This window comes from Periplaneta americana, chromosome 8 (assembly GCF_040183065.1).
Source record: "Periplaneta americana isolate PAMFEO1 chromosome 8, P.americana_PAMFEO1_priV1, whole genome shotgun sequence".
NCBI classification, from domain to species: Eukaryota; Metazoa; Arthropoda; class Insecta; order Blattodea; family Blattidae; genus Periplaneta; species Periplaneta americana.
In genome coordinates, this window is record NC_091124.1 from 93,240,554 (window position 1) to 93,255,384 (window position 14,831).

The window sequence follows — 14,831 nt, forward strand, 5'->3', positions numbered from 1 at the left end:
CAGCACTATCCTTATGTAGGCCTACTATATATTTAAAATAGCAATGTGACTAAGTTTTTGCTGGGATATTGTTGAATTATTAAATATATGTTGTATATTTTCATAGCGGAAAAAGATCTCTTGGCACTCTTACTTCTCGGAAATTATTAACACAGTCACTTAACTAGCGGCAGTAGAGACGAATAAAGGTCACACAAAAAATTACTGATTTTAATAAGCAATCCACTGCGACTCACGATAACATAATAATAATAACAATAATAATAATAATAATAATAATAATAATAGTAACAATAATAGTAAAGTATATTATTACGTCTAATGGCTAGAACATAGTACGAAATGAAAAGTTTATCCTTTGAAAAGGTGGAAATATTCAAATACCTTGGAGCAACAGTAAGAAATATAAATGATACTCGGGGGGAGGGGGAAATTAAACGCAGAATAAATATGGGAAATGCCTGTTATTATTCGGTTGAGCAAGTTTTGTCATCCAGTCTGCTTTTAAAAGACTGAAAACTAGAATTTACAAAACAGTTATACTGTATTACCGGTTGTTCTGCATAGTTGTGAAATTTGAATACTCACACATTGAGAGAGGAACAGAGGTTAGGTTAATGGTGTTTGATAGTAAGGTGCTTAGGAAAATATTTGGGGCTAGGAGGTATGCAGTTACAGGAGAATGGAGAAAGTTACACAACGCAGAAATGCACGCATTGTATTCTTCACTCAATATTATTAGGAACGTTATATCCAGACGTTTGAAATGGGTAGGGCATGTAGCACGTATGGGTAAATCCAGATATGCATATAAAGTGTTAGTTGGAAGATCCGAGGGAAAAAAATCTTTGTGGGAGGGCTGAGACGTAGATGGAAGGATAATATTAAAATGGATTTGAGAGAGGTGGAATATGATGGTAGGGAGTGGATTAATCTTGCTTAGGATAGAGACCTATGCCTGGCTTATGTGAGGGCGGCAATGAACCTCCGGGTTCTTTAAAAGTCATTTGTAAGTAAGTAAGTAAGTTTGTAGTAGTAGTAGTAGTAGTAGTAGTAGTAGTAGTAGTAGTAGTAGTAGTAGTAGTAGTAGTAGTAGTAGTAGTAGTAGTAGTAGTAGTAGTAGTAATAATAATAATAATAATAATAATAATAATAATAATAATAATAATAATAATAATACGACAAATGGGTTTTAGTTCGAACTCAGGGTTAAGATACAAATTATATTTACTTTAAATTTTATTTTAAGTCATCGTGCTTCATTTAATTAGGATGCTTCCTTTATTATTATTATTATTATTATTATTATTATTATTATTATTATTATTATTATTATTATTATTAGTATTATTAATTTATTAATTGCATTTTTATTAATTGTGTTTATTATTAATTGTCATTATTGAGTGTAATTAGTTACCACTGCCACCGGGTATATACCCATTTGCAGTGTGAATAAATACATAGGCATAGCCTACATAAAAAAAAGAATTGGGTGGGCTCGTGTCTCAGGGGCCCATACTCATATACGTTTGCGCCACTGCCAGTCTCTGAATATCTTTCCTATACATGTTTTTTTATGATTGAGTTAAAGTGTCATATTTAGATTCTGTTGTTCCTTGTAGTTCAACATGAGAAAGAACCGTTCAATCATAAACTGAGGTATATTATTAAAGCTCGTCTTCCCCCTCGAAGTACATTGAAACGGGACGTCCGATGTGATGGATGGATGTCTTATCACACGTGAGTGCACAATGGACCAAGTTAAGCAATTTGCGTGCCTTCGAGCCGTTGGGAAGAGACTATAAACCCTCACAGACAGAAACGGAGATGCATTTTGAAATATTTACGGCCGCAATGCAGACAAAGAGAAGCTCGGGGGTAGAAGAGTTGAGTAGAGAAAGAGGAAGAATGGAGTGATAGCTATATATGCTAGTAACAGCTCCGGATGAAATATTGAGATTGCCGGCGAAGGGAGTTCCATCCTCCGTACTCGCTTATTATGTTAAAACTCAGAGCATAAAACACGAAACATTAACAATGTTTGCAGGTGTGATTTACGAGCATCCAAGTGAATTAACTGCAAAGCTTAGGTTTACGTGGTTTAATATTGCTTTAGACAATTTGCGTTTATCATTTTATGATTTTAAATTAGATTGGCGAGCAAGATTAACGAGGCTGGATAAAAGCACACACCCTCAGCATGAGTGCAGGCTGCCCCTGTTTCCGGCTGCTCCACGTCATGTCTTCTTTTGACCTCGAAAACTCTATCCTATATTGCGTGAAATCCTAGAAATTTTACTCCATACTCCAGAAAATTAGTATTATGGTCATTAACTATTAACAATGTATTCAAATGTATTTAATAACTTTGAAAGGTATATACGTAAATATAGAACTAAAAATATGAATTCTCTGGGTTTGTCTGAACCAAAATGTAAAACCAATGCAGCTTTTTATCATAGAATGAGTCAAGGTCCCAGATTATTAAACAAATTTTATTCCAATAATATTTCAACCACGAATCCTCTCCAAATTAATAAAAAAATGTATTGGATTTATAGTTTGGGTTTAAACATATTAAACACTATTTAATCTATATTCACTCTCAATTTTTATTTTATTTTTGTCTGTATTGGAATCCCCTCCTGAGTACGAGTCTTACTCAGGAGTGGGCTAGTTTACCTTTCATTGTATTTATTAATCTGTATTCATTTCAAACTTACTAGCAATAAAAATATATAAAAAAATAAATAAAAAACTAGCCCAAGTACAAAGACATACAAGGATGAAGACATATCGTCGTTGTTCCTGCAATAACTCCTATGTGACGTATTTATCGATTTTCAGATTTTTGCTCTATTAAATACCTTAAATAGTGATACAGCAAATAATAAAATCTCCTGTATGTAATTATATTTATTTCTTTCGAAAATGTAAGAATTCACAGTCTCCTATGTACGGCTGCCATAGGATGAATAAATGTGTTTTCTCTTCCTACTGAACAATTTTTTTTCTTTTGAAGTTTTATTTATTATATTAAATATTTGATTATGAAAACTCAATTTGTGGTTAATACATATACATATACATATATATATATATATAAAACTAAACAGAAATATTTACACACAGAATAATAAATTTTACAGGAGAAAAAGTTCATCCAAAGGGCTGGATTCGGGAAGAGTACCTAAAACGCTCATTGCATAAGCAAATAAGCAGTGCAACGACGATCATCAGTAATGGAGATTAAAATTTGGTCGATTTGAGATACCAAATTTTTAGCGTCATGACTCCAAGGATCGAAGGTCTCCACAGCAAAGGAGACAAAGATTTATTGTCTAAAAGATGAGCATATTTATTCACTTTCTTCTTCGCGGCTAATTCAGCAGCAGATGCTGCGCCTCTGGAGGTATTCGGCAAATGAGATGGAGCTAGAGTGTCAACGCAAGTGGAGTCCCAAATTAAAGATTTTCCTCTAGACCAGCGTTTCTCAAACTTTTTTGAAGTGGGGACCACTTTTTAAAGTCAGAACAGTTCCGCGGACCACCTTCCTTTTGTTTCCTTGGAAAGCAAATTTATCATTTTTGTAGCATATTTTAATACCAGTATTCTTATATTTTAAAAAAGTATTAATTAATTAAAATTAATTTAATTCATATAATTTTATATTAGTATTAATTAATTAAGTTAGTGTTCATAGAAAAAAATCATTTTCGTTTTTTAATAAATCAAGACTATTAGAGATTGGATAAAATCTTTAACTGTTTTACTAAATAAACTAAATAAATGTCGGTGCTCACATTAATTATATGAATAAGCCTGCCGATTCTAGCACAGTTCTATGTTTGGATGCATGCTGTTAAATTTAAGTCTGAGATCGTCACATACATCGAGTCGATTTCGGTACTTTGTTTTTATTAGAGTTAGAGTTAGATTTAGAAAATAAACTTGGATTGTGGATCAGTTCCGTAAAACATACGTATAAGCAAACTGAATTATAATCTGTAAAGCACCATTGTGCAGTTCACTATATTCTCTTTTCACCTGTGATGAGATCCAGAAATTAACCATACCTTCCGCTTGGAATTTCACTTTAAGTCCAGTGTCATTCGAGAGTTCAATTAACTGTTCTCTTTCACCCAATGAAAGTTTGTTATTTTCAATATCTCAATGAAAGGGATCACGAACCCATGCAAATTCGTTATATTTACTTGGAAAATAAGTTTTAAATTGTGACCTCAGAGTTTCGAGATACGAACATAATGTCATTGCATAATTCTTTTCTAATAACGAAATCATTTTCGACCAAAAAAGACTCTAGGGTTGGAAATAGTGAAAAAAATCGTCTCTTTTACGGAACTGACCCACAAGCCAAGTTTATTTTCTCATGCGCATTGAGAACAGTCAAAGAATTACCTTGTAGAGAGAGATTTAGTTCGTTTAATTTTGAGAATATATCTGAAAGATATGCCAATGTACTTAGTCACATGTCATCAGCTGATGTACAAGGAAAAGATGGCGAGAAACACCACGTTCATAGTGCTTTAAATCCCTCTTTTGTTGCTGAGTAGAGTGGGAAGTCGATAGACTGGTAAGGTAATAAATTTCATAAAATGTCAGTAGTGGAAGAAAAAGTGAAAGGTGATTGCCATGTGTCATTTCCAAACTCTGAGATTTTCAGCAATAGTTTGATACACAGTTCGTTTGAATTTCATTTTTTCTTCTTTCCTTTTTGAAGGACCACAAGGGCAGATCTCGAGGACCACAGGTGGTCCGCGGACCATAGTTTGAGAAACGCTGCTCTAGACCATAGAATTAAGGTGAGACCATCGGGTCGTTATCATCCGTGCGACTAAATACCTGGTGGTTCCAAAAGAGATGGGATGCCACAAGAAGTCAGAGATCTTTTAATGATATCATTGAGTGATGTACAGGCTTCGAGACTTTGGACCCGATACAATAAGTTTACTGTGCATGCACTATAGGTTGTTGACTCGCTGCAGGTAGGTAGAAATGTGTTGAGGTAACAACGTTGCTATTTTGAGTAGAGTACGGTAGTATGTGGAGACACACACATATGTACATTCTGAAAGTAAATATAAATTACACAATGCACTATAGGTTGTTGACTCGCTGCAGGTAGGTAGAAATGTGTTGAGGTAACAACGTTGCTATTTTGAGTAGAGTACGGTAGTATGTGGAGACACACACATATGTACATTCTGAAAGTAAATATAAATTACACAATGATAATGTCAAAAGAATGTGAAAAGCATTTATTCTCCTGTCTTTTATAAGCATTTGTGTTTAATTATACACAGTGTTAATGGTGCAAATAAGCATGTAGCAATTTTAATTTCTTCATTTATCCTTTTGGTCGTCTTTAGGAAGTGCAGTTAAAGTACCGAATTGCAATGTAATACAAGATAAATTCTCAGTATCTCAAACGTAAATCTTTTTCGGTTATCTACCAATGTTTGTACTGTCGAAAGCTGTGGTCTACGTCGCATCACGCGATAGGAGCAAAACGAAAAAAATACCTAACATCATTGCAGTCTCTAAGGGACAGTCCTTTATTCTCGGGTGACTCTATGCCCACTAATTTGCTGTTTATGTTACACAATAATGTTCCATATCCGTTATTTTTACATAAAATTGATTTCCCTCCTGTTTTACACGTTCAGTAACCGGTGTACTTGGCGCCTCATTAATTCTCTGTGTTATTTCCTCAACTAATTAGAGGGCGTCCGGCTCTCTTGCTCTGACTTTTCTAACCGTGTAATAGTTTCAGACACAGTTTGAAAATCGGTTTGTATGAAAATCAAATTATTCGTCAGAACCTTCAAATCCAGAGCGTTTTTCTTTGCGTAGGCTATTTGTTGGCATTCATTTAATCATTCTACAGTACCTCTACCCACTATATGCTTTACCACTATACTCAGTACGCCGTTATGCGAATTTCCCACTGAACTGCTCTATTGGGTCCGAAGTCTCGAAGCCTAGTGATGTATAAGGAGCGGATTTCTATGTAATTAAATATTATTTTTGTGTGTGATAAAACACAACTAACAAAGTTAAAAATTTCGAACATGAAGTTTCAAGTTTAAAACCCGAATTTTATTTCATATAAAAACACATATTTTCACAAAAAATTATGTAAATACATATCTTCGTTCCCGGTTTAACTACTTATCCTGCAATCACAATTTAAGCACCAGGTCACAAGAGAGCCAAATCCTAGCAATTCCTCCCCATAGAACATCCCACTATTCATTCTCTTTCACTGTCTCCGTCCCTCGTGAATGGAATTCTCTACCTCAGAAGATTAGGGGCTGCCAGACAATAACTACCTTCAAGACAAAGCTAAACAATTTCTTACTGACGCAGACAAATTGAAGTTGTAATTATAATCATAACCGAGTTTAATGATTTAATTATATTTAGGTATGATTATTATTATTATTATTATTAATGTTACTATTAGTACATATTTATTTCATAGGAATGGTGGGAAGGTAAAAGAATTGTTATGTATTGTATTGTATTAATTTTGTTTTGCTCCTTAGCAATATAGTAATTTTGTATTTTCGTATCGCACTGGTTGAGTGGAAGAGAAGGCCGAATGGCCTTAACTCTGCCAGTTAAAATAAACCATTATTATTATTATTATTATTATTATTATTATTATTTTCAGGAAATCTATTATAAACACATAAATCTTGGAGTTTTTTACTTAAATAATTTTTACAAGAACTTTTAAACATTTTAAAACTAAATCAGTTATGTCACTCAGAAGTACGTTATCTTTTTAAGAATTCTTGATTGCTTCGTGTTTCTAAGCGCTGTGTGGTGTATCCGTGATCCATTTTTGTAATAGTATCGCCTCGAGTTCTGAGAACTGCTAGGCAGCATATCAGTGTTATTAGAGAATAAATTAACATGGACAAGAAGGAGAGATTTTGCAACACATAATTAGGAATGTTTATTGTTGCTGAAGATGATTTCATTCCACGCTTTGTTTGTGAAACACAACAGATAAGAGCTCGAGTATGAACATTATTTAATTTAAACAAATCTCTCGCCTCTCGCTCATGTCCATCAAGTAAGGCAATATGTCTTGTTGTGATTCCCTGTTATCGGGCTTCGACAATCGAAATCCTTCAAGATATACTGAAAAATGGTTGTTTAAAAAACGATTTGGCTTTCCTATTAGCAAATCTAAGCTTTTTGTGTGACACCATAAAAAACTCGAAACATCCAAAAACCTGTTGTTTGAAACAGGGAGGTGCGAGCCGTGGAAATTAAACTAGACTCGCTACCAGGTTCAGGAACACAATTACTAAGGGACAAATTCCAGAATGTGTCTGGGAAAAACAGTGGATATAAAAAAAATGTGTAAAGTTGCTCAAGTATTGGAGTGTGTGCCTGTAGATGAAATTGACGGTGTTTGTGTTTGTGACATTCCTCTCTCTTTAAATATGCACGTCTGACGTCCTGTGATGTGGAAAGATAGTTTTCACAGTATAAGTCGTTGTTCAGAGATAATCGGCATGCATTTGTGATGGAGAATTTGGAGATGGTCTTTGTTGTTCACTGCAATTCTCGGCCAAATACTAGCACTCAAGTGTGGTGGGTGAGTACCTAGTAACATTTTTTTTTCCAAGCTAAGTAAGGTATTTTTGTCATATTAAAAAAAAATAATTTTTTACTTTTAGCAAATATTTTTGTAATTTTTAGCACATAAAAATAAATATATTTAAATTTTTAGCACATAAAAATCCGCTCCCTAGTGATGTATGTCTGGGAATGCGACCCTTGCTCCTCGCACAGCTGAATGCATGATGGCCGTAAATATCAGCAATTCCTCCGCAAATACATTGGTGTGGCTGGCATATAGGAGTTATTGCAGGAACAACGACGATATAAAATCCTTGCACTACCAGTTCTAGTTTATGGCAGCGAGGTATGGACGATAAGGAAATGAGATGATAGACGGTTAACATCATCCGAAATGTGATTCATGCGAAAAACTGCAGGACGTTCATTACGTGACCACCGTCGGAATGAAGACATCCTCAAAGGACTTAAAATTGATCCTATTGTCAATTATCTGTAGCAATATAGGCGTTAATGGAAAGAACATGTCAAGAGGATGGCTCGTACTAGACGGCCTAAACAAATATTATTATCATATGTCCAAAAGAACAAAGTTACCGGGATGAGGTTTTTTCGGGGTTTTCCATCAACCCAATATGAGCAAATGCTGGGTAACTCTCGGTATTGGACCCCGGGCTCATTTCACTGGCATTATCACCTTCATCTCATTCAGACGCTAAATAACGTAAGATGTTGATAAAGCGTCGTAAAATAACCTACTAAGAAAAAAAGAAATTTAGAACAACCTAAAAAACGCTGTTACGAGATCGTAACAGATCCACTGGGCTCATGATGATGATTAATTTTGTTATTAAGCGAAATAAAAGTGAAAATACTGGGCCTATGATGCTACAAAATTCGAGGCGGTGATGGTAATAGTGATACGTACTGTAGTCTAGTCGTCGAAAAGAGTCTTTACCGGTTTACCCGATCGAGCCGCTGATCAGCTGTGAAACGAGTGGAGTTGGGGTCGGCGATTGACCCGACACGAGCCCTGCCAGGTGGCGGAGGGCAAATCCCAGCGCTGCGTCACAAAACAGACATAAAACCAGGCTCTGATGTTGCGACTCTGCACATGACGTCATGAATATCTCTACAAGGCTGCGGCGTGCTGTCTGTAACGAGAGTGCCTGCTCAAGGACCTCCTCCTGCAGGAAGCTGAGTCTCGAACACACTCGAAATTACGTACCTACTGAATATTCATCTTGTTCCCAAAATACCTTACATTTCATGAAGAAATTCTTTAGATGTTTCTAAGCGATAATAAGTTGAGCACATTATTATTATTATTATTATTATTATTATTATTATTATTATTATTATTATTATTAAATCGCCTTTAATGCAGAAGCCGCTAGAAGAAAAATTAGCTAACAGACCTTCAAATGATTGTGTAAATCTTTGCTATTAAATATAAATACTATAATGCGAATCGTACAGTCAGTGGTTGGTTCTCAACCGGTAATGGGAGGCGGCGATAATAATAATAATAATAATAATAATAATAATAATAATAATAATAATAATAATAATAATAAAGTTTTTGTATGAAAATTTAAACATCCGACTATTTTGCGTTAAATAAAAACATAACTAAATTATTTTATTTCTAAATTTCGTGTATTATACCAGTATGCTTGTTTTGTCCCTTAAGACAAGGTATTACCACAGTCTAGTACAGGGATCGTCAGCACAGAGCACGCTGGGGCTAGCATCTCTTACCCGCTGAAAACGCAGCGCACCATAGTGCACTGCGTAGCTGCTAGCGGGTATGTTCTCTATCTCTCCCTGCTGCACGACGGTGTACATGGGACAGCACCGCGTACCCGTTGCACATTTCAGCAAGTGCTGACGACCACTGGTGTAATACATACAGTCACGAAGCTTGAGTTTATGAGGGTAATAGGGTGGCAATGAACCTCCGGGTTCCTTAAAAGCCAGTAAGTAAGTAAGTAAGTAAGTAAGTAAGTAAGTAAGTAAGTAAGTAAGTAAGTTTATTATTTTTTTTATTTTATTGGGCTATTTTACGACGCTGTATCAACATCTAGGTTATTTAGCGTCTGAATGAAATGAAGGTGATAATGCCGGTGAAATGAGTCCGGGGTCCAGCACCGAAAGTTACCCAGCATTTGCTCGTATTGGGAAAAAACCTCAACCAGGTAACTTGCCCCGACCGGGATTCGAACCCGGGCCACCTGGTTTCTCAGCCAGACGCGCTGACCGTTACTCCACAGGTGTGGACAAGTAAGTAAGTAAGTAAATAAGTACTAGGAACAATAGACTGTGCAGGTACTATTTCGTATTGTCTGTAATGAGGCGATAGTAGCGATCCTAGTGGTTAGCAACTATCTATGGATGCATTATTTACTTCGTATTGTGCTTCGTGACTGTATATACTAGACTGTGGTATTACTTATACAGTCACGAAGCTTGAGTTGTTGAGGGTACTAGGAACAATAGACTGTGTCGGTACTATTTCGCATTATCTGTAATGACACGATAGTAGCGATCCTAGTGGTTAGCAACTATCTATAGATGCATATTACCTACTTATTGAGCTTCGTGACTGTATATACTAGACTGTGGTATTACCCAACCATTCTGTTTGTGGAACGGCAGTTGCTTGTATTAATACACAGCGCGCCGCTGTTTCGTCACTAAGATCCCTCTCTTATTCTAGTCATAGACTATGTCTTCCTCTATCCCACAGGTAGGCCTAGCAGCTGTTTACGTTCCACATACAAAATGGTCAACTAATACTGTATGTCAATTGACGACGCAGAAAACCAGTTTGTCATCTTTTGAGTTATCTTCCGATGATTTTAAGATAATAGCTTGTTATCTTTGCCATCCTATGATTACTAACGTTTTGTTATTCCATTTTTCTATTACTGCTCATGTTGTACTGTAACCTACCTCGTTTAACACACGTCTTACTTTTCTTGGAATTTTTTAAGCCTTTACTTTGTATATAGCTTATTATAACACAATAAATTTATTACACTACAATATAGTACAATGTACTAAGAGTATAACATAGGCATACATTTATCGGCCCTATATGTGAATTTTATATTCAAATTTTGTTTACAATTCCATTATAAATCATCCATAAAATATTTACATGAAACATTTCTGTTTTTGTTCCAGGTCCAGTCGTCAGTGGCGTAGCTCGAAAGAGGTATGGTCGTTTTGTTTTACGTACATTTTTAAAGTTTTCTGTTTAAGATATTAGATTACGTACTTTTCTATGTTGAAGAAAGGCTGTAGTTCACCAAGCACAAATAATTTTAGTTAAATGTCTCATTAATGTGAGTTTGTGATATGTATTTAAATGTAAGCCAACTATGATGCCAATTTTCTAAGATTTGGATATCTTACTTATTTTAAAACTATTTCTTTACGATCATTGCAAATATTCTCATTTGGCTGAAATTGTCCTTAATGCCTTCAAATACAATAAATTTTCTACTCAAAGCGAAATAGTCCCTATTATTTATATTTGTAGACTGGAAGAGCCAGCTCTTTCTTGTGCGATGAATATTTTTTGTTATGTATCTCTAATATTCCTAATTATGAAAGGACCTCATATATTAAATTCAATTTTGAAAAATTGATTTAGGAAATTACGATATTTATGAGACCATTATATTAATGGAAAATATTGGCGTTACAGCTAGTAATATGAGAAGGATACTTTTTCGCACAAAATTTTCTGAAATGTAACATTTTCAGGAATTTTTCAACTATATATTTTTTTTCTTAAAATTTTCGGCGTAGTCAAATTGTTGCTTTCTTCGCTCAAGAGCACATGTATTGCTTATTAAATAGACATCGAATTATGAAATTTAGCTTCTAAGTCGTATACGTTTGTTGGCTGTTAATACTAACTCCAAAACAAACGCCTTTGTCACATTTGCATTTCCGTAACACTGATGCTGATTAAGGAATAAGCATTGACGAACATAAGTTTCTGAGAACTTCGTTATATTTTAAACTAAATTATCACATCACTATTTGCTCGAATTGGAACTGATGTATGTCTATTATTTTAAGGGCTTAGGTATAGCTTAAGGTAGTAAAATTTTTGGAATTTTTCAACATTTTTTCCTCCATTACTGTATCTTGTACAATAATGAAAATTGGTATGTGTAAATCACTGTCCTTCTGCTATATGAAGAACAAAACATACATTTTTACGATTCAAAAAAAAAAAATTATTTATATATGTATATTTTTTTTCTTCAAAATTTAAAATTGTGGCAGTTTACTGTGCAGTGATGAAACGTTTCCCTCATTACTCATTAACTTGTTAACTTTTTCATGTTTTCTCTCTTTTATTTTAGTGCTGAAACTCATGTTTACAACATCATGCTTTTTCAACTGCATTCCTTAATAAATACTATTTTTTTTTATTTTGTGTTAGAAGAAAATACTGATATTTCACTATTTTTAAATGAGTTTATTTTTTATCAGACAATCTGTCAAAGGTAGAGAAGTGATCTTTCATCATATTGTACATATGACATGCATAAATACACACAAAAAATTCATCACAGGATGTTGGATAGTTTTGAGTTATGTGGGAAACGATTCATCACTGCACAGTGAGTTGAAATTTGAAAAAAAAAAGTAAATAATTTTTTTGAATCGTAAAAATATTTTTTTCATATAGCAGAAGGACAGTGTTTTACACATACTAATTTTCATTTTTGTACAAGATAAAGTAATGGAGGAAAAAATGTTGAATATTTCCAAAATTTTACTACCTTACGCTGTAACTAATCCCTTAAAATAACTAGATATTATTGGCTGAGGAAAACATTAATATGACGTGTGTTTAATGATTCTCATACTTCGTTATATCTGGTGTCCTCCCTTTTATATGGTGTTTGATCTGTATTTGTCTGAGAAAATTGTTTCGTGTAGTTAATTTCCAGATCAATTTATTTTTAAGTTCTGATTCGATTTTAATTGTATGCGTACAGTTTTCATGCAATTGTGTTGTGATTTCAGTAGTGTTATTTCATCTACCGATCAGGATAATAGGTGAGGGATAATTATATCAGTACATTTATAAAACCTAACACAGTAAGTAGACTAAAAAAATGGTTAATAAGGGGACAATTTTCATACTTGAAAATTTGCAGGAAATTTTCATCACTAGTTACAGCATGTAACTAGGACATACAGTTGTATGCAATTTAAGATACTCTTAGTTAATATAATCAATTGGCGAGGTTATTTAACAGTGTTCGTACAAGTTTTTATTCTGTATGGAAAACAATTCAAGGAAGATAAATAATCTTTCATTGATAAGGCGCGAGCTTAACATTCTTTAGACTCAGTTCTTCCCCTGGCATTGACGGGGTGATATGATTGCGATCGAAGAATGAGAGATCCTCCTCAAAGGTTCTCTCATTTTCTTTAATTTTACAAATTTAATTTCGTCATAATTGTCATTTTATACCATGCGGGGCAACATGCACTGAGGGAGGGGGGGCGTTGCGTCCCATTTTTGTAATCGCATAGGATAGAAACCTGCGTTGTACTTGGTGAACTCTATTGAGGAACCAGGTAAGTGTAGCAGTATTGACTGAAGAGGTTCTACTATTGAGCGCAAAGTATCAGTTGAGTGGTAACTATGGCTGCAAGCACTAAAAGAAGGTGGCGATTATATACGTGAAATAGACCTGTATGAAGATGTTAGGTATAATGATGAACCGCGCGTTTCCGCGTCAGGTGTGAAATTTAACGAAGTTTTGGAAAATATAAATGAAGTGATGGCATGCATGAAACAACAATCAGGTTGTGAACAGGTGCATCTATTACAACTTTCCGCCATTAAGCAATATGCTTTAAAGTATCGTCCACAAAAGATTAGACAGATCAAATTAGGCGATTCTTTTTATAAATAAGACGTAAAGTAATTGTATTCTGTAGAATACAGCTAATAAATAAATTTATAAGTGCAGTTCATAGAATATTTAATTATTTTTTAAACTCAGTAAACTTTTCGTCGTACCGCGGGTATGATGTAACGCGGGTGTTAAGCACATCCTCCAATCCCAGCGCTGTAACAGGATTTTACTGCATATCAGGCATGTTCAGCGCGGGCATTTCTAGCCTTTAAACGATATGCAACAGTGACGTAGAATCAGAATCGCATGCAGGGACAGCGTAAAAGACATCCTACGTCACTGTTGTACCTTGTTTGAAGGCTAGATATAACCGCGCTGGACATGCCTGCTGTACAGATCTCACATTTTATCTTTGCCGGTCAGTGGCTGTTAAATTTCAAGTGGCTTATCTTACAATGTGAGCGTCAGCGTATTAAAGAACATTACAACCTCTATGGCATCTCCTTGCCTCCCCGCCTCAAATATGTCGTTGCATAGAGGCAAAGATAAAATATAAGTTCTGTATATGATTAATAAAGATAGGAATTTACCCATAGAGACTACAAGGTTAGGTATGCATAGAATGTTCGTTGTACGCATGAGAAACATATCCCCATTCAATTACTGCGATACAAAACACATTTCAGTTGTAACCTGGCCGTACCTCAGGCTTCACGTCATTTATGACGTAACAATCCTATCCTACAGATGTCAGGTGCATCGATGCCTATTGTTCACGTGATATATCTCGAGGAGGAAATTTAATAGTCTGTATTTTAGCATGTAAGTGTCAGTATTTCTCACTGTCGGAACGTTTACTTTGTGTGGATGGGTGTACAGTGCTGCTACGAGTGTGTAGTTTGTCAATTACTATACTTTAGTGTTAGCATAATAGCATAGTTTGGTTTTGAAATACGTGCTGGCTGAATGTGATAGTGGTATGAATTTAAATATCTGTATGGTGGTGTATATTATTTAAGAATAATATTTACTGGCATATATTCATAATAATTAATCTATGCGAATGGGATTGCAGTACTGGTATAGGCTATATTGTATCAGTGTGTTGTGATATATTACTGAACACACGCTCTTTGTAAATAACGGAACTGTGGTAGCCTATATATTAATTTTTAACAAACGTAAACAATTAACTCTGTTCAAGCAATTTTGAACTGAAAAGAACTGAGTAAACTGACTTACCAGGAAAAATTGGAAATAAAAGACTGGATTTTATTATTATTATTATTATTATTATTATTATTATTA

At 34.6% G+C, this 14,831-nt stretch overlaps 1 long non-coding RNA gene across 1 annotated transcript in view; it reads left to right on the forward strand.

The window, feature by feature from the left end:
* LOC138704890 (uncharacterized) overlaps positions 1-14,831 on the forward strand; it is a 680,302-nt gene that overhangs the window by 408,075 nt on the left and 257,396 nt on the right. The window contains exon 3 of the long non-coding RNA XR_011333461.1: positions 10,813-10,843. This is a non-coding gene — a long non-coding RNA (uncharacterized lncRNA). The remainder of the gene's footprint in view (positions 1-10,812; positions 10,844-14,831) is intronic.